The 20,113-nt window shown below is 39.9% G+C and overlaps 1 pseudogene; it reads left to right on the top strand.

Annotated features, from left to right (window-relative positions):
- LOC126074845 (uncharacterized) overlaps positions 1 to 16,864 on the top strand; it is a 53,032-nt pseudogene extending 36,168 nt beyond the window's left edge.
- Positions 16,865 to 20,113: the final 3,249 nt, after the last annotated feature.

Here is a 20,113-nt window from a genome sequence, read left to right as displayed (position 1 = left end):
CCACCAGCAGTGCATAAGAGCGCTGATCTCCCCACAGCCTCTCCCCCATTTGTTATTTCCTGTTTTATTTATTCGTGCCAGTAACGCCAGAGCGAGATAGTATTTCATTGTGGTTTCAATTTGCATTTCCCTAATGGCTAGAGATCGTGAGCATCTCCTCATGTGTCTATTGTCTCCTTGAATATCTTCTTTGGTGAAGTGTCTGTTCATTTCCTTTGCCCATTTTTTAATTGTATTATTTGTCTTTTTGTGGTAGAAGTGTTGGATTTTCTTGTAGATTTTAGAGATTAGAACTTTGTCGATTTGTACTAGCCAAAAACATTTTCCCAGTCTGTAGGTTCTCATTTCACTCTTTTGGTGAAGTCTTTTGATGAGCTAAATACATATTTAATTTTAAGAAGATCCTAGTTATCTAGCTTATCTTCTGGAGTTTCTGTGTTGTTGGTTGTGGCTTGTATCCTGTTAATGCCGTGTATTAGGGCCTGTAGTATTGATCCTATTTTTTCTTCTGTGAACTTCATAGCTTTTGGTTTTATATTTAGGTCTTTGGTCCATTTTGAATTAGTTTTTGTATGTGGTATGAGATATGGGTCCTGTTTCATTTTTATGCAGATAGGCATCCAGTTTTGCCAGCACCATTTGTTAAAAAGACTGTCTTTTCCTCATTCGATGGACTTTGGGCCCTTATCAAAGATCAAGTGACCATAGGTAGATGGATTCACAACTGGGTTCTCAATTCTGGTCCATTGGTTGATATACCTGTGGTTGTACCAATACCAGGCTGTTTTGACTACCATAGCTGTCCAGTACATTCTGAGGTCAGGTAGTGTGAGCCCTCCTACTTTCTTCTTCTTCTTCAACAGTGCTTTACTTATTTGGGGCTACTTTCCATATAAAGTTAATGATAAGTTTTTCCATCTCTTTAAAGAATGTTGTTGGTATTTGGATCAGGATTGCATTGTATTTGTAAACTGCTTTGGGTAAAACTGTCATTTTCACAATGCTGAGCCTACCTATCCATGAGCATGGTATGTTTTTTCCATTTATGTACATCTCTTTTGGTTTCTTGCAGTAGTGTTTTGTAGTTTTCTTTGTATAGGTCCTTTATATCACTGGTTAGATTTATTCATAAGCATTTTATTTTTTTAGGGGCTATTATAAATGGCATTGTTTTCCTGATTTCCTCTTCATCATTCTCTTTACTGCTGTATAGGAATCCAACTGATTTTTGTATGTTTATCTTGTGTCCTGCTGCTCTGCTGAGTCTATTAGTTCCAGTAGTTTTCTTGTGGAATCTTTTGGGTTTTCTATGCATAGTATCATTTCATCCACAAATAGGGGCAGCTTAGCTTCTTCATCACCAATTTGGATGCCCTTTATTTCTATTTTTTGCCTCATTGCTGTAGCTAGGACTTCCAACACAGTGTTAAACAGGAGTGATGATAAAGGGCATCCTTGTCTTTTTCATGTTCTCAAGGGGAATGCTTTCAGGCTCTCTCCATTAAGAATGATGTTGGCCTTTGGTTTTGCATGAAAAAAAAAAAAAGATGCCCTTTATTAGGTTGAGAAGTCTTCCTTCTATAACTATTTTATTGGGAGTTTTATCTGGAATGGTGTCAGACTTTGTCAAATGCCTTTTCTGTGTTGATTGAGATGATAGCGTGATTCTTTTCTTCCCTTTTATTTATGTGGTGGATTATGTTAATTGATTTTCTAATGTCGAACCGTCCTTGCATACACAGTATTAATCCTACTTGATGGTGGTATATTATTTTTTTTGATATGATGCTGAATTCTTTTGGTTAGAATTTAGTTGAGAATTTTTGCATCTACATTCTTGAGAGATATTGGTCTATGATTTTCTTTTTTTGTGGTGTCTATGCCTGGTTTTGGTATCACAGTTATGCTGGATTCATAAAATGAACTTGGAAGTATTGCTTCCTTTTCTATGTTCTGAAATAGTTTCAGTAGTATTGGTCCAAGCTCTTTTCTAAATGTTTGGTAGAATTCTCCAGTGAAGCCATCTGGGGCAGGGCTTTTTTTGTTGGGAGTTTTTTTTTTTTTTAAATTACCTTTTCAATATCTTTTCTTGTTATGGGTCTGTTCAGACTTTCAATGTCATTTTGTGTTAGTTTGGGTAGGTAGTGTGTTTCTAGAAATTTGTCTATTTCTTCTAGGTTTTCAAATTTGTTGGAGTATAGTTTTTCATAATACTCTGTTGTGATCCTTTTTATTTCAGTTGGGTCTGTTATAATGTCCCCCATTTTATTTCTTATTTGGATCATTTGCTTCCTCTCCTGTTTTTCTTTTGTCAGTTTGGCCAGTGGTTTGTCGATTTTGTTGATCCTTTCAAGGAACCAACCTTTGGTTTTGTTTATTCTTTCTCTTGTTTTTCTATTCTCCATTTCATTGATTCTTTCTCTTGTTTTTCTATTCTCTATTTCATTGCTTTCTGCTCTGATCTTAATATTTCCTTTCTTCTTGTGGCTGTGGGCTTCTTTTACTGTTCTCTTTCTATTCAATCAAATTGTTTAGCTAATATTTTCATTTTGTCTCTTTCTTCTTTTTTGGTGTGTGCATCTTTTGCTATAAATTGACCTCTGAGCACTGCCTTTGCTGTGGCTCAAAGATTTTGGTATGAAGTGTTTTCATTCTCATTTGATCTAGGAATTTTTTGATTCTATCTCTGATTTCTTCTATTACCCAGCGGTTTTTAAGCAGGGTGTTATTCGGTTTCTATGTAATTGATTTTTTTTCCTTGCTCTTCTTGTTGTTAATTTCTGCTTTGATGGCATTGTGGTCAGATAAGACACTTTGTATTATCTCAGTGTTTTGGATTTTGTTAAGGGTTGCACTGTGGCCTAAAAAAAAAAAAGTGGCCTAAGATGTAGTTTATTCTGGAGAAAGTTCCATGTGCATTGGAAAAGAATGTGTACTTTGCAGCTGTTGGGTGAAATGTTCTATATATGTCTATGAGGTCAAGTTGGCTGATTGTGCCCTTTAGCTCTCCTGTATCTTTGTTGAGTTACTTTGTGGGTGTTCTGTCCTTTACTGAGAGTGGTATGTTGAAGTCCCCTACTATTATTGTGGAACCATCAGTTTCTCTTTTCAGTGCTGTTAGAGTTTGTTTTACGTATTTTGGAGACCTGCCATTGGGTGCATACCTGTTTATTATGGTTAAGTCTTTGTGCTGGATCATCCCTTTAATCATTATATAGTGCCTGTCTTTGTTTTCTACGGTGGTTTTTGTTTTAAAGTCTAAAGGTTAGTATTGTTTTAAAGGTTAGTATTGCCACTCCTGCTCCTTTCTGGTGGTTATTTGCTGGATATTATTTTTCTATCCTTTGATTTTTAATAAATTTACATCTTTGTTTCTAAGGTGTTTCACCTTATTGTAGACAGCATATTGATGGGTACTGTAGAGCATTTATTCCCTTTTTTATTGTTCTGACATTGTTGTCATTTACAGATTAACCTCTTCCATTCCCTGTTGTAATTCTTTGGGTTTTGGGTAGTCCTTGAAAGTTTATTACTTAGATTGGTATCTGGCTGGTACAATCTTGCGTCCTAGCTTCAGGCTGTGGTCTGATATTGTTTGTTCTCAGACTGAAGGACTGTCTTTAATACTTCTGTTTAGTTTGGTTTTTACATATTCCCTTAATTTCTGTTTATCTGGAAATATTCTAATTTCACTATCATACTTGAACTAGAGTTTTGCAGGATATATTATATTATTCTTCGTTAGCAATTTTTTTCTTCCAAGGTTTTATATATGCTACCGCATTGCCTTCTTGCCTGCATGGTTTCTGCTGAATAATCAGAGCTTACTCTTATTGTTTCTCCTCTCTATGTGACTTTTTGCTTTTCTCAAGCTGCTCTCGGGATTCTGTCTTTTTCTTTTGTTTTAGTGAATGTTATTATGATATGCCTTGGTGATTTTCTTTTGGGGTCTATCATGGATTGAATTATGTCCTCACAAAAATATGTGTATCAACTTGGTCAGGCCATGATTCCCTGTATTCTGTGTTGTCCTCCATTTTGTGATTGTAATTTTATGTTAAAGAGGATTAGGGTGGGATTGTAACACCCTTACCAGGTCACATACTTGATCCAATGTAAAAGGAGTTTCCCTGGGGTGTGGCCTGCTCCACCTTTAATCTCTTAAGAGATAAAAGGAAAGGGAAGCTAGCAAAGAGTGGGGACCTTGTAGCACCAAGAAAGCAGCACCAGGAGCAGAGCACATCCTTTGGACCTGAGGTCTCTGTGCTGAGATGCTCCCAGGAAAGGGAAGACTGACGACAAGGACCATCCTCCAGAGCTGACAGAGAAAGAAAGCCTTCCCCTGAAGCTGGCACCCTGAATTTGGACTTCTAGCCTACTGGACTGTGAAGGAATAAATTTCTCTTTGTTAAAGCTGTTCACTTGTCTTATTTCTGTTATAGCTGCACTAGACAAAAGACAAAATTTGGTACTGAGAGTGGGGTGCTGATCTAACACATACCTAAAATGTGGAGGTGATTTTGAAACTGTGAAAGGACAGAGGAGCAGCAGCAACAGAGGGCCAGCTGCATCAGAGAACCCAGAGCAGAAGAGAAGTCCAGTGGCAGAGAACTAGCAGCAGCAGAAGAAGGAGACCAGTGCGAGACTGCACTGGAGCTGACCCACAGAGTGGAAGAACTGAGTGCTTGAGTGAAGTAGGCTTCCTGGCAGAGTGGGGTGCCTCTGGGCAATTAACTGTGGAGCTAGGCTTGCCGACCCATGGAACAAGAACCTAAGTGCCTGTGCACAGGAGGCTTCTGGGCAGAGTGGGGTTCCTCCAGGCACTTATTGGTGGAGCTTTGGAGCACTTGTCCCTGCATATGTGGGCTTGAGGCCTGAAAAGCTGAAAGGCCAAGAAACCAGGAAGCAGAAACTGAAGAGACAAGGAACACAAGAAACCAAGCTGCCTCAGTCTCAAAAGGTATGGTTAGCACCCCTGGAGTTTCAAAGGGTGGAACCATGGCATCCGGTGTTTCTAAGGTGGAGTTGTCACTCAGATGGACTAGGAAAATGATGCACCTAAAGCCCTGAGAGCAGAGTTGCTGTCCCACTGGGCCTAGAAGGTGGAACCGAAGCCCAGGGCTGAGGGGCCTCATCTCAGAAACTGTAGAGTGTGGCTAATACCTAGAGTCTGGGGGGCAGGGACATTGTGTAAATTGTCTCAAAGAACAGATGATTATTTTCAAAGCCTTGAGGGCTAATGTAATGTGTTCTGCTGACTTGGTTGGTGCCTGTTATGCCTTCTTTCCCTCCAGTCTCTCCCATTTGTAATGGAAATGTCTAGCTTGTGCCTGTTCTGCCATGGGTATGTTTGGAAGCAGATAATTTGTAATCTAGATTTCACAGATGAAGAAGAATTTTGGGCTTGGAGTTAAGGTATTTGCTATGATATAATGGGATGAATATATTTCGCATGTTGCAAATATGTGATTTTTTTTGGGGGGGCATAGGATAGAATGTCATGGATTGAATTATGACCACCAAAAATGTGTGTATCAACTTGGTCAGGCCATGATTCCCAGTATTCTGCAGTTGTCTTCCATTTTGTGATTGTAATTTTGTGTTAAAGAGGATTAGGGTGGGATTGTAACACATTTACCAGGTCACTATCCCTGATCCAATATAAAGGGAGGTACCCTGGGATGTGGCCTGCTCCACTTTTCATCTCTTAAAAGATGAAAGGAATGGGAAGCTAGCCAAGAGGGACCTCATACCACCAAGAAAGCAGTGTCAGGTGCAGAGCACATCCTTTGAACCTGAGGTTCCTGTGCTGAGATGCTCCTAGACCAGGGGAAGAGTAATGACAACGACGTTCCCCCAGAGCCGACGGAGAGAGAAGGCCTTCCCCAGGAGCTGGCACCCTGAATTTGGACTTCTAGCCTGTTGGTTTTTGAAGGAATTAATTTCTCTTTGTTAAAGCCATCCACTTATGGTATTTCTGTAATAACAGCACTAGATCACCAAGACAGGGTTCCTTGAGCTCCTTGGATGGTCTTCTTTAATCGTATTAGGGAAGTTTTCTGTCAGCAATTCTTCAGTGATCCTCTCTGTATTTTCCGTTTCCATCCCCTGTTCTGGAACTCCAATTACTGGTAAATTTTTCCTTTTGATTGTATCTCACATAATTCTCCAGGTTTCTTCTTTTTTTTTCATTATTTTTCTGATTTTTCCTCAGAGTTGTATCAAGTATTCATCTGCAATTTTGCTGATCCCATCCTCCCAACATTTCAAGCCTGCTCCTCAGCCCTTCTATGATACTGTCCATTTCTGAAATCTTGTTGTTTGTCTTCTAGATTTCTAATTATAGTTTTTGTATGCTTTCTAGTTGTGAATTTATTTTGACATTTTGTCCCTGTGTTATTTTCCTGAATTCTTCCATATTTTTTCTGTGTTGTTCATGAATTTGTCTATTTTTTCCTTATTTTTGTCTGCTTTTTGCTTCAACTCTTGGATGGCTCTGAATATTAGATATTTGAATTCCCTATCAGGTAGTTCTAGTGCCTTCTCTTCTACTGGAAAGTCATCTATTTTGGATGTCTGTTGGAACCATCCAGTCTTGTTTTTTCATATATTTTGATATTATCTGCTGTCTTCGGGTAGTTATTTTCTTCGTTTATTGACCGTAGATCTGTTTATTTTGTCCTGCTTTTTTGTTTTACTTGGTTATGTCTGAGCAGACAGGCTGTGCATTCTTTGTTGTTTGCTCCTCTGTGATCATGATGTTTCCCACCTCTTTGTCCAATGGGCAAGGCCAGTCACTCAGCTATGGTGCAGCAGCTCAGGTCCAGCTGAAGAGGAGGGGCTGGGATGTGTTGTTTGTCACACGTACTATGGCTGGCAGAATGGGCCAGCAATCATCACTAGGGAGGTTCTGGTAGGCCATGCCTGTGCTGCTCAGGGTTGTGGTGTTTAGTGAAGAGTGCAGGAGGCAGGAGGGAGAAGGGAGGTTGTGATGTGTAGAGCTAATATATATATGGGAAAGATGAGAGAGAGGAGAGAGAAACTGGAGCCAAAATAAGTAAATAAAATGAAATAAGAGTGCTAACGGAGCTTGCTGTTGGAGTGGAGAAATGAGAAACTGAGAAATGGAGAAAAACAAAAAGAAAAAAATATATATATAAAGGGAAAAAGAAAAAAAAAATAACTACATAAAATTTGGAAAGAAAGAAAGAAAGCCCCCAGTGGTTCCACTGGTGTTGCTACGAAGACTCTGAAGCAGCTCACTCTGACATAGCTGTGTAGACTGGGTAAGTGGCTCCTATGCCATGCAGCACACCGCAGCTAGAAGAGGCTTCCAAGCCACAAAAAGAAAAAGAAAACAAACAAACAGAACAGAACAAAGCAAAACAAAACGATGCGGGGGGGGGACAAAAAAGCCATGGGGATCCCACCAGTGTGGTGTTACAGGCCAGGGGTGTGGTTTCCCAGTTGAGTGGCACTTTATAGCCTTTCAAGAAGAAGCAAAGGTTGTACACGGAGCCAGGTGTTTGAGAGAAAGGAGGGGGAGGTGGTGGGAGGCATGGAAGAAACCAAAAGAAACGGAAAAAAATCAACATTAGCAACAGACAAATGGCACTCAGGGAGCTGGCCAGTGTGAGCAGGGTGAATCAAAGCAGCCCAGGGCTGCAGCAGTTGCCTCCCAGCCATGAGTCTGTGGCAAGCAGGAAGCAGAAGCGGCCAATGGTGGCGGGAAGTGTGGGGATTAGGAAAGTGTATATTGCTGGTTACCAGGTGGTCTATCTGCTGCAGGGAACTTCGTGAAGCTGCTTTCCAGTAGTCTCTGTCTGCTGGTCTCCAATGTGGGTAGGGCTAATCCAAGTGGCAAGGATGCTGCACTTCCCAGCCAGTGGAGCCACCACTGCCAGCCAGGAATCACGGAGATAGAGCAGTGGGGAGAGGGTAGGAGGTGGGAAAGCATGTATCGCTGGTTACTGGGTGCTCTGTCTCTTGCTGGGTGCTCCATGAAGCTGTTTTACCATGCTTCCTGTCTGTAATCTCCAACAGGAGTCCAAGATGGCAAATCCGTGTTGCATGCATATCCTCATTTTCTGTTCTCTGTCAGTTTCTTATTCCATTCAGTTCTTGGCTGAGTTCTTTATCTCTTCATTTGATACTCCGGGTTCTTGGATTCACGTTTGTCTCTGTTTTACTTAGATTTGGGGGTCTTTATTGTGGAGGGATGGCGTGGTGCTTCTGTCTATCGTGCTATGTTGGCAAGCAGTCCTGGGAGTCAACATTTTGATATGAATTTAGACCCATCCTAATACTACATGTTATTGAAAATTCATCCATCCATCCGTCCGTCCGTCCTTCCATTTACGCACCGATCCACCCATCCATCCACCCCCCCTCCCACCAGTCCGTCCGTCCGTCCGTCCGTCCATCCATCCATCCACTCATTTACTTATTTACTTAGTCAATGTTTATTACATATTTAAATATGATCTAAAGGTTCCTGGAGAGAGAAAATGTTTTGCACTTAACTACTAACCTAAAGGTTGGCAGTTCAAATCCATCAAGTGTCACTATGGAAGAAAGTCCTGATGATCTGCTTTCATAAAGATTACAGCCAAGAAAACCCTATGGAGCAGTTCTACTCTGTAACACATGAAATTACCATGAGTCAGGATCAACTCTGCAGCAGTGTTTTTTTGTTTTTGTTTTTGTTTCTAATATGTCCTAAGCTCTATAGAGGATACAACCATGAGACATACAGAGACTGTGACCCCATAGGGCTTAGCTTAGTAAGCCTTAGTAAATAAATCAGATTAGATGATTAGACAGCTATTTAAAAATCCTAAGAATAAAGTAATATGTATTCTAGAAATGTGCACAGTGCATCCTGTATATTCATTGTTTCCTACAGGATAAATCAATAATTCATTATGGACGAGCTGAGCCTGGAAGGTACAGTAAAATTATAAATGCTGAGAAAGGAAGACTCTGATTCACAGGTGTGAGAAACCCTACCAGATAAAAATAGATCTGGAGTGTAGAGGCCATAATCTCATGTTTTAGCTCGCCTGGGCCATTTGGAAAATGAAGAAGTATTCAAAAAGACCATGAATGCTGGGATGAAAATTTTTGCTCTCCAGGCAGTAGGGCATTATTGAATATTTTGAGCAGGTATTCAAAGTTTGTACTTTGAAAGTTTGCTCAAGGATCAAAGTGTTGGGACCAATTGGAGTCAAAACAACGAGAGCAGTTAAGACTGTTGCAAAAATCCAATGTCAATGAGTTGAAGGATCTTAACTGTGAACAGGAGAGTAAATAGGTAAGGGATGGCTCTAGGAGACAATTTGGAGGTAGAAATATGACTGACTTTCATTTACTCGACAAACGCATTTGATCTTCAACCTAATTCTCAGGATTACTAATACCACAGTAGTATCATTAAGGGGCTCAAAATTTGTGATTTTTGTTTATCTGTAACTTAGCAAAAGAAATAATTGCATGGGTTAAAGGAGAGGAAAACTAAAGATACATCTAAGGTTTTAAATCTGGGTAAGAATTGTGATTTGAAATAACAATTGAGAGTACAGACTTTGGTGTCAGAATGACCTAGGTTGAAGTCCCAGCTCTGTCACTCATTAGCTTTGTCATTTTGGAACAGCTACTTAACTTCCCTTAAGGCTCTATTTCCATTTCTGACAATCAAGAACCATAACGCATTCTTCATTGTTTGTTGTAAGAATTAAACAAAACAATAAATGTAAACTGCTTAGAATAAAAAAAAAATAGTAACTGGTTAATGAGTAATTTCTGTAATGATTGGTTTTTAAAAAAGTAAAGTTAATGTCAGAATTTGGAGAGCAAATCAGGTGGTCTGTTTCACACATATCCAGTAAACATTTAGAAATGTGGGACTGAAGGGAAACAAAGATCCTGAGATGGGCCTGCTTGTTATGGCCAGAGATACTAGTTGAGTCCACAAATGTGGATGATAAAACCCACCAAGTGTTCATACGCAAAAATGAGAACTGAGGACAGATCCTTGGGTAATACCAGAATTTAAGAGGGAGAAGGAAGAGCCAGTAAAGAAGTGAAGAAACTTAAAAATAAGAAATGCCTTCTTAATTTTCTTGTTTAATGAAATTAGAATCATTTCCTCTGAGGCTTTAAGAAAAAAATATATATATATAAATTTGAATGTCAGGTGATTCATCATGATTCTAATCGGCTTTCTTAAGAATCTTATTTGATATAAGCATTTTATATTTTTCCTAACTTAAGAATTTCCACTTGATATTGGCTATTCTTTTTTTTTTTTTTTTGAACAGTGAGACTGACTAGATTCTTTTGCTGGCCTGGGGTGTTAAAAATGACAAATTTTATTCCTTTCAGGCTTTGTTAGAGAAATTGTGAACTTCACAAGCATAGTAATTCAACAAAACTATTAGGAAGAGTTCAAGATTGCAGTGTTATGACACACACCTTTACCAAATGTGTTTTTACTTGTTCAAATTTACATCTATGAACAATAACTAGTAAAGATATGACCTGATGTGACTCAAGTAAAGATATGACCTGATGTGACTAGTGAAGAGAAATACTGGATGATCTAATAATTTCATTTATTTTCATATTATTATATGGGAATCAGTGTTTGAGAGAAATCTCAGTGAGGTGGTTAAGATTGTGTGTCAACTTGACTGGGACATGATTCTCAGTGTTTATCTGTGATCACCGCCGTGATGGGATCTGCTGTGAGTAGCCAATCAGTTGAACGGGAGTTTCCTTGGGCATGTGGCCTGCGTCCAAATATAAGTGGACGTTCTGGCTTTTGCCTGCTCTGGATCTTGCAGCTGCCTCCTGTTCGTCTGACCTCCAGTTCTTGGGAATTGATCTAGCCCATTGTCTGCTGATCTTGGGATTCGTCAATCACCACAGCCTGTGAAAAAGTGCCCTGCTCTCCAACCTGCTGATCTTGAGTTCACCAGCCCCTGCAGCTGTGTGAATCAGGAGAAGGCTCCGTCCTGATCCATGGACTTGGGATGTCCCAGCCTCCACAATCAAGTGAGTCATTTCCTTTACATATATGTGTATGTGTATGTGTATGTGTATGTGTATGTGTATGTGTATGTGTATGTGTATATGTATATGTGTAAAATATATATATATATACACACATTTTACTGGTTTTGCTTCTCTAGAGAACCCAGCCTAAGACATTTGGTACTGAAAGTGGTTCTAGAGAAACAAAATTGTAAAATGAGTTTTCTAAATTGGTTCTCAAGTCTGGTTAGTCTTAAAGATGTTGAAGACTCTGCTTCCAGCAATAAAGAGGGCACAGTTAATCCATGAAGTGGGGTGGTAATACAACTATGCAAAATATCACCACCAATAGATTAGGTATTGGTGAAAGGCAAGACTCTGGGTGAACACGTGTGACATCTTTCTAAGTTTTATCAGAATAAGAAATATAAGGAAGCTGGTTGGTTGGTCCTACTTTTGCTAGACAAACTGGTGAAAGAAAGAGATGTGCTGAGGGCTTCAGTGTCAAAGCTCAAGTGCCATGTAAACAATCTCAAATCTTCCACTTGTGCTTTGAAAGAAAGCCTTATTTCTTGTCGTAACTGAGCTGATATTGCTGAAAACCAAAACCACAGCCTTATTGTAAGAGTGGCTGAATTACAACACCAACTGAATTGCCAACCTCAAGAGGTGTCTGAAGTTAAAGTGAGGGCATTGATTGGGAAGAAATGGGATCCTGAAATTTGGGATGGGGACATATGGGCAGATAATGAAGAAACTGGAGACACTGAACCCCTAAATTCCATGGAATCACTCCTGCCAACAGAGCTACTCCCATCTGAAGGGACTACTTCGTGTTTGTCTGCTATACCACCCTCCCCAGAAAAAGCATTAGCCCCTCTGCTCCCATCTAATGAGATTAGCCCTAGCCCAGCTGCCTCTAAAGAGCCCTTGCCTGAGTCGTTGCATGGGGCATTGCTTGAGGCAGATGCTTTACAAGATAATGCTGCATGTTTTCAAAACAAATCACTACTGATTCTGGCTTCAAGGTCTGTAACTAGGTTTAAGTCCCAGGGAGCCCCAAAAGGTGAAGTACAAAGTGTGACCCAGGAGGATGTACCCTACGCCCCAAAATAACTGCTTGACTTTTCTAATACGTACAAACAGAAACCTGGGGAATATGTGTGGGAATGGCAGTTAAGGGTGTGGGATAATGGTTCAAGGAATTTAAAGATGAATGAGTCTGAGTTTATTGATATGGGTCCACTAAGCACAGATTCTTCAATGTTGTAGCTCAAGAAGTTAAGAAAGGATCTAATAGTCTGTTTGGGCGAGTTGCTAAAACATGGATTACATGGTGGCCTACACTAAATCTAGCTGAGGTAGCAGACCTGCCTTGGTATACTGTAGAAGAAGGTATCTTAGGGAAATTGGCATGCTAGACTGGATGTCAGGTTAGACCCACAGACCCAAACGTGAAGTGCCCAGAGGACACATCTCTTACCACAACTGTGAGGAAAAAAATTGTGAAGGGAGCTCCAGCATCCTTGAAGACTGCTGTGATTGCTAAAAAAAAAAAAAAAAAAAATACAAATTAGATTTGACAGTGGGAACTGCCCTAACTGAATTAAGACACCTAACTACAATGTGGTTAAGTGCTATGGCTGCTAACCAAAAGGTCGGCAGTTCAGATCTGCCAGGTGCTTCTTGGAAATCCTATGGGGCAGTTCTACTCTATCCTACAGGGTCGCTATGAGTCAAAATCGACTTGACAGCACTGGGTTTGTTTTGGTTTTTTTGGTTTAACTACAATGGGGCTGATTGGACCCCTGTGATAATAGGGGCCAAGTGGCAGCACTCAATGGACAAAGGAAAGGTGGGCATGATTACAGTAATAGTGCAGTCAAAGCAGTAATGAGAATATGGACTCATATGGACTTATGGCATTAACTACTTAGTCATGTTGCTCCTAGGAGTCAAATAAATAGGAAATCTACTAAATATTTACTTGATCTGTACAAACAGATGAATTCTAGGTCAGGTGAACATCAGCCTAACTTGAATTGCCAGAATAGAGAGTCATGATCCCTCAGTCAATTCCCAGATTGAGAGAGTTTAAAGACCCACAACCCCTTGAATGAAGGGAAGGCCAAATTCCATTGAGGAAGGACTCCAAAACACTGTTAAAAATGTATACTCTTAATCTCTCTCCCAGCCTTCCCCAAAGGTCTCCATGACCTTTTAGGAGATTGACTGTTCAGTCTCTTGGGGAAAAAGAAATAATTGGACTTTTCAGGGATTACTGAATATTGTCTCTGAACTGACACTAATTCCAGGAGACCCAGAATGTCAGTGTGGCTCACCAGTCAGAGTGGGGGCATATGAAGGTCAGGTTATTAATGTAGTCTTGGCTCATGTCCATCTTACAGTAAGTCCAGTGGATCCCCAAACCCATCATGTAGTTGTTTCCCAGTTCCAGAATGCATAATTGGAAGAGATATACTCAGCAACTGGCAGAACCCCACATTGGATCTCTGACAAATGGAGTAAGGGTTACTTTTTTGGTACAAAAAGACAAATGGAAACTATTAGAACTGCCCCTATCTAGGAAAATAGTGAACTAAAATCAATACCACATTTCTGGAGGGATTGCAGAGATTAGTGCCACTATCAAGGACTTGAAGGATGCAGGCGTGGTGATTCTCACCACATCCCCATTCAACACACCTATTTGGCCTGTGCAAAACACAGATGAATCCTGGAGAATGACAGTAGATTATCAAAAATTTAACCAGGTGGTGACTCCAATTGCAGCTGCTGTTCCAGATGTAGTTTCATTGCTCAAGCAAATTAATACATCTCCTGGTACGTGGTGTGCAGCTATTGACCTGGCTAATGCCTTTTTCTCCATACTTGTTTCAAAGGACCATCAGAAGCCGTTTGCCTTCAGCTGGCAAGGCCAGCAACACACCTTCACTTGCCTACCTCAGGGCAAATCTCCAGCCCATTGCTGTAATTTAGTCCACAGAGAACTTGATCACCTTTCCCTTCCACAATTATACTAATTGGACCTAGTAGGGAAGAAGTGTCAGTGCCTGTGGACATATTGGTAAAATATTTGTGTGCTAAACAACAACAACAAAAACCAAAAACAAAAAAAACAAGCCCATTGCCATTGAGTCGATTTCAACTCATAGTGACCCTATAGGACAGAGTAGAACTGCACCATAGAGTTTTCAAGGACAGCCTAGTAGATTCAAACTGCTGACCTTTTTGGTTAGCCACCGTAGCTTTTAACCACTACTCCACCAGGGTTTTCATTTGGATTTATTGGTAAAACATTTGCATGCTAGAAGGTGGGAAATTAATCTCACAAAAATTTAAGCACCTTTCACCTCAGTGAAATTTCTAGGTGTCCAGTGGTATGGGACGTGTTGAGATATTCCTTCTAAAGTGAAGGATAAGTTATTGCATCTGGTTGCTCCCACAACTAAAGATGAGGCACAACACCTACTGGGCCTTTCTGAATTTTTAGGCAACATATTCCTCATTTGCGTGTGCTACTTTTTTTTTACTCCAGCCTATTTATTGAGTGACTTGAAAAGCTGCTAGTTTTGAGTGGGGCCTAGAACAAAAGAAGGCTCTGCAACAGGTGTAGGCTGCTGTGCAAGCCACTCTGTCACTTGCGCCATATGATCCAGCTGATCCAACAGTGCTTGAAGTGGCAGTGGCAGATAAAGATGGCGTTTGGAGCCTTTGGCAGGCCCCTATTGGTGAATCACAGCGAAGACCCTTAGGATTTTGGACCAAAGCCCTGCCATCCTCTGCAGATAGCTACTCTCCTTTTGAGAAGCACCTTTGGGCTTATTACTGTGCCTTAGTAGAGACTGAATGCTTAACCATGGGACACCAAGTCACCATGCAGCCTGAGCCTCCCGTCATGAACTGAGTGTTGTCTGACCCACAGAATCATAAAGTTGGATGTGCACAGCAGCACTCCATCATTAAATGAAAGTGGTATATACAAGATCGGGCTCGAGCAGGACCTGAAGGCACAAGTAAGTTGCATGAGAAAGTGACACAAATGCCCATGGTCTTCACTCCTGTCACATTACCTTCCATTTCCCAGTCTGCACCTATGACCTCATGGGGATAGAAAACTCATGCCTGGTTTACCGGGGGTTCCACGTGCTGTGCAGGCACCACTCAAAACTGGACAGAGGTAGCACTACAGCCACTTTCTGGGCAATTCCTGAAGGACAGTGGTGAAAGGAAATCCTTCCAATGGGCAGAACTTCGAGCAGTGCATCTGGCTATTCACTCATTTTGCTTGGAAGGAGAAATGGGCAGATGTGCAATTGTATACTGATTCATGGGCTGTGGCCAATTGTTTGGCTGGATCGTCAGGAACTTGGAAGGAACATGATTGGAAAATCAAAGATGAGGATTTATGGGGAAGAGGTATGTGGATAGGCCTCTCAGAATGGGCCAAAGAAGTGAGGATATTTGTGTCTCATGTGAATGCTCACCAGTGGGTGACCTCAGCAGAGGATCATTTTAACAATTAAATGGATAAGATGATGCTTTCTGTGGAAACCAGTCATCTTTCCCCACCTCCTACTGTCTTTGCTCAATGGGCTCATGATCAAAGTGGCCCTGGTAACAGCGATGGAGGTTATGCATGGGCCCAGCAATATGGATTTTCACTCACCAAGGCTGGCTTGGCTGCAGCCACTGCTATGTGCCTAATCTTCCACCAGCAGAGACTAACACTGAGTGCCCTACGTGGCACCATTCCTCAGAGTGATCAGCCAGCAACCTGGTGGCAAGTTGACTACATTGGACCACTTCCATCATGGAAAGGGCAGCATTTTGTCCTTACTTTAACAGACACTTACTCTAGATATGGATTTGCCTTCCCTGCATGCAATGCTTCTGCCAAAATTACCATCTGTGGGCTTACAGAATGCCTTATCCACAATCATGGTGTCCTACACAGCATTGCCTCTGATCAAGGGACTCACTTCACAGCAAATGAAGTACAGCAGTGGACCCATGCTCATGGAATTCTCTGGTCTTACCATGTTCCTCATCATCCTGAGGCATGTGGCTTGACAGAACAATGGAATGGCCTCCTAAAGACAAAATTACAGGTGGCAGTACCCTGCAGGGCTGGGGCAGTCTTCTCCAAGAGCCTGTAAATGCTCTAAATCAGCATCCAATATATGGCACTATTTTTCCCATAGCCAGAATTCATGGGAACAGGGATCAAGGGATGGAAGTGGGAGTGGCATCACTCACTATTACCCCTAGTGACCCACTCACAAGATTTTTGCTTCTGGTCCCCACGTCCTTACGTTCTTCAGGTCTAGTTCCAAAGGGAGGAATGCTTCCACCTGGAGGCATATCACTGGTTCCATTGAACTGGAAGTTAAGAATGCTACTTGGCCACTTTGAGCTCCTTATGCCTCTGTATCAAAAGGCAAAGAAGGGAGTTACCATACTGGCTGGTGTGATTGACCCTGATTACCAAAAGGAAATTGGATTGGTATTACATAATGGAGGTAAAGAAGAGTATGTCTGGAACACAGGAGATCCCTTAGGGTGTCTCTTAGTACTACAATGCCCAGTGATTAAAGTCAATGGGAAACTACAGCAACACAATTCCAACATGACCAATAGTGGCCCAGATCCTTCAGGAATGAAGATTTGGGTCACCCCACCAGGCAAAGAACCACTAGAAGCTGAGGTGCTTGCTGAGGGAAAAGGGAATATGGAATGGGTGGTGGAAGAAAGTAGTCCTAAATACCAGTTATGTCTTCATGACCAGTTGCAGAAATGAGGACTGTAATTATTGTATTTCTGCTTTGTATGTGAGCATAAAATATTTTTGTTTTCTTCACTTTCAAAATATGATATGTGAATGGGCTAGTGTGTTTTCAGTTGTACAAGTGTTAGTTGTATCATGTTAGGCGCAAGTATAACTTTGTAATTGTCTTTATTCAGAGATTATGTATAATTTGGGGAGATGTGTACATGTGACAAGCTGACAAGCAGTGGACTGTGATGGTTAAGATTGGTGTCAACATGGCTAGGCCATGATTTTCAGTGTTTATATGTGATCACCCCCATGATGGGCTCTGCTGTGAGTAGCCAGTTAGTTGAAAGATAGTTTCCTTGGGCATGGGGTCTGCACCCCAATATAAGTGGACGTTCTGGCTTTTGTCTGCTCTGGATCCTGCAGCTGCCTCCTGTTCCTCTGACCTCTGGTTCTTGGGACTTGAGCTAGCAGCTGCTGATCTTAGGATTCATCGATCTTTAAAGCCTGTGAACAACAGCCACGCTCTCTGACCTATCGATCTTGGGTTCGCCAGCCCCTGTGGCTGTATGAATTAGGAGAAGTCTTTATCCTGATTCATGGACTTGGGATGTTACAGCCTCTAAAATCACGTGAGCCATTTCCTTTATATAAATTTCTCTCTATATATTTATATGCTTTACTGGTTTTGCTTCTCTAGAGAATCCAGCCTAAGACACTCACTATGTTATGTTTGCACTCTAAGTGGTATGAAACCAGAGTATTTAAGACTTCAGGATGAAGGTCTCAGTACACAAATTGCAGAAATCAAGGTAGGTTTAATTAAACCTCTAATATATATTTAAAGCATGTACTTTAAGAACTCAATCTTCTCAAATTTTAGGATTGCAATTAATTTCAATTTTGTCTTCTAAAACTATTTACCTTTTTCTTTCCAAATATGAACTCCAGAATCTATAGTGTTTGAGTTGAGCAGAGATAGCATTTTTAGGCGTTTATTAAAGATAAGAACTGCACTAATAATTGCAGTCAATTTCCTCTCTTTCTCAAATACGTTTATGAGAGATGACCACTAGAGGCATAAAAAAATTGTAAACTTAGATGACAGAGGAGCACCTTCTGGCAGTTGCAAAATGGCTTAAGTTTTATTTTTTCCTATGTAGTTTCAATATAGAATTATTTGTGTTAGGAATCTATTTTTTTTTAGTTAGAGATTCAGGGTTATAATAATGATTAAGAAAACAACAACATGACTTTTAAATAAGTACTAAAATGCAACAAATGTGATGTATGGATAACAGCTGGGATTTCATCCCTCAGTAGTTCTTTCCAATATTTATGAAGCTCTTATTGCTTTTAAGAGATAGGAGGACATAGGGTAGTAGAGACAGCTGAATTATTGCTATGCTTCTGCAGCATCCTTTTCTTTGAATGTTATTATTCTTTCTCTACAGAGTAAGATAAAATATCAACTAAAATAAAGCCATTTGCCCAAAAGAGTTCTCAAAGGAATGATAAGGTAAGTCAAAAATATTGCGTACGGAATCAAGCTCCTGACATGTTATCAATTGCTGGAGGAAGTTGACTTCTCTTCATGGCTAAGAGGAAGTCAATTCATTTAAAGGAATCCTAGAGAAAAATTGTTTTAAGGTAATGCCATTGAACATAAAATACCCCCCTTTTCAGGTTTTTATTGTTATTACAGGTGTTGAAAATTCACAGGACTTTCTTAATTTCTGTTTTCACTGGTCTCATGTGGAAGAAAGGTAAGACTGTTGGTAAGTATGATAGCTTGAAATCATCCATGGATATTGTCCCTTTCTTGATGCTAGGGCTTAAGGCTTAATAATTGAGTAGCAAAGAATTTACATAATGTTGTACCAAAAATGTGATACTGAGAGTTGCAGGACCTGCCAACAAATGAAGAGATGGTGAACTGAATTAAGTCATGGCTATATTGTAATTTAGTTATTTACTGATATTTGGAATCAGATAAATTTGGGTCCAAATTCCAGTCCTGCTCCTTCCTAATAGCTATTTGACCCTTAAGCTGATGTCTGTGGAGATCCAGGATAATGTATGGCATATGTGGGTGCTCAAGTTTAGAGCCTCTCTCTTCCTTTGTACAATATTCTGTTTTGTAGAGTTTATAGCAAAGGACAAGTATACTTCCTTTTAGTCCCATAAAATATTCATCCACAAACTAAGGAGTATACTGTTAACTCAAGTGTCATCATAATAGGACCCTCAAGTAGATTTTCTCTGGTTAAAAATAGTGGTTTTAAAACTGTGGAAAGCTTTAAATGAGTCAAGGCAACCTTTTGACAAAAGCACAGATTACACAGAAATGTATGATTCATCTGTGTTTTCCTTAGACATTTACCTGGGTGAGAGAGGGGGTTGTATTGATTTGCAGATCTCCTTCTAGGTTTATTAGAGTAGGCGCTTTAACTATGAAGTTTATATTCAAAATAGAGATTGAAAATGGACAAAAAGCACACCACCTTAACTTAGGTAAAAAAGTATTTTATACAATTTCTATGATAAACATGGATTTTGTGATCTGAAAAAAAAAACTTAGAAACATGAAAATTAGCTATAATAATAAAAACAATGGCCCATTGGAATGTAAAGAGTGTATATACACAAGAAATCTAGAAACAATGCCCTTCTCATTTCCACTCTTCTACCTTCAATACAGAGAAGAGAAAATTAGTTCCATTTAGAGTGAGTCCTTGCAAACTTTTTCTTTAAAAATTTGGAAAAGGGTGAACTTTTCTTTTATTTTCTAGTTTTTTTTTTTCCTCTCCATTTTACATAATGCGACAATAAATAAACTTTCACAAACACTGGCTCCCACTTATGTGAATATATCTATAGGAAAATACAAGTGTGATTGCTGAGTCACTGAATATAAACATTTTATATTCTTACATTTCTTAAAAGTTGCACTAATTTATGTTGCCATCAATAATATACGATCATAAACATTTCACCACATCCTTACTAGTACTGGATATTATCAAACATTTTAATCTTTGCCAATCTGATAAGCAAAAAAAAAAAAAGCCGTTCTATAGCTTTAATTTGTATTCCTTTAATCAGTTAGGTTTAACTTTTCTCATATGATTGTTAAACATGTGTATATATTTTTCTGCAATTTTTTTCCTGCTCAATCATCTCATTTAATTCTTATAATGATCCTATGATATAAAAAAAAATGATATAGGTACTATTATTACATATTTCACACGGAAGAAATTTAGGGCTAATAGATATTTA

This window comes from Elephas maximus, chromosome 4 (assembly GCF_024166365.1).
Source record: "Elephas maximus indicus isolate mEleMax1 chromosome 4, mEleMax1 primary haplotype, whole genome shotgun sequence".
In the NCBI taxonomy this organism is placed as follows: Eukaryota; Metazoa; Chordata; class Mammalia; order Proboscidea; family Elephantidae; genus Elephas; species Elephas maximus.
Note: the sequence above shows the minus strand (reverse complement) of the source record. Positions and strands in the feature narration are given on the sequence as shown.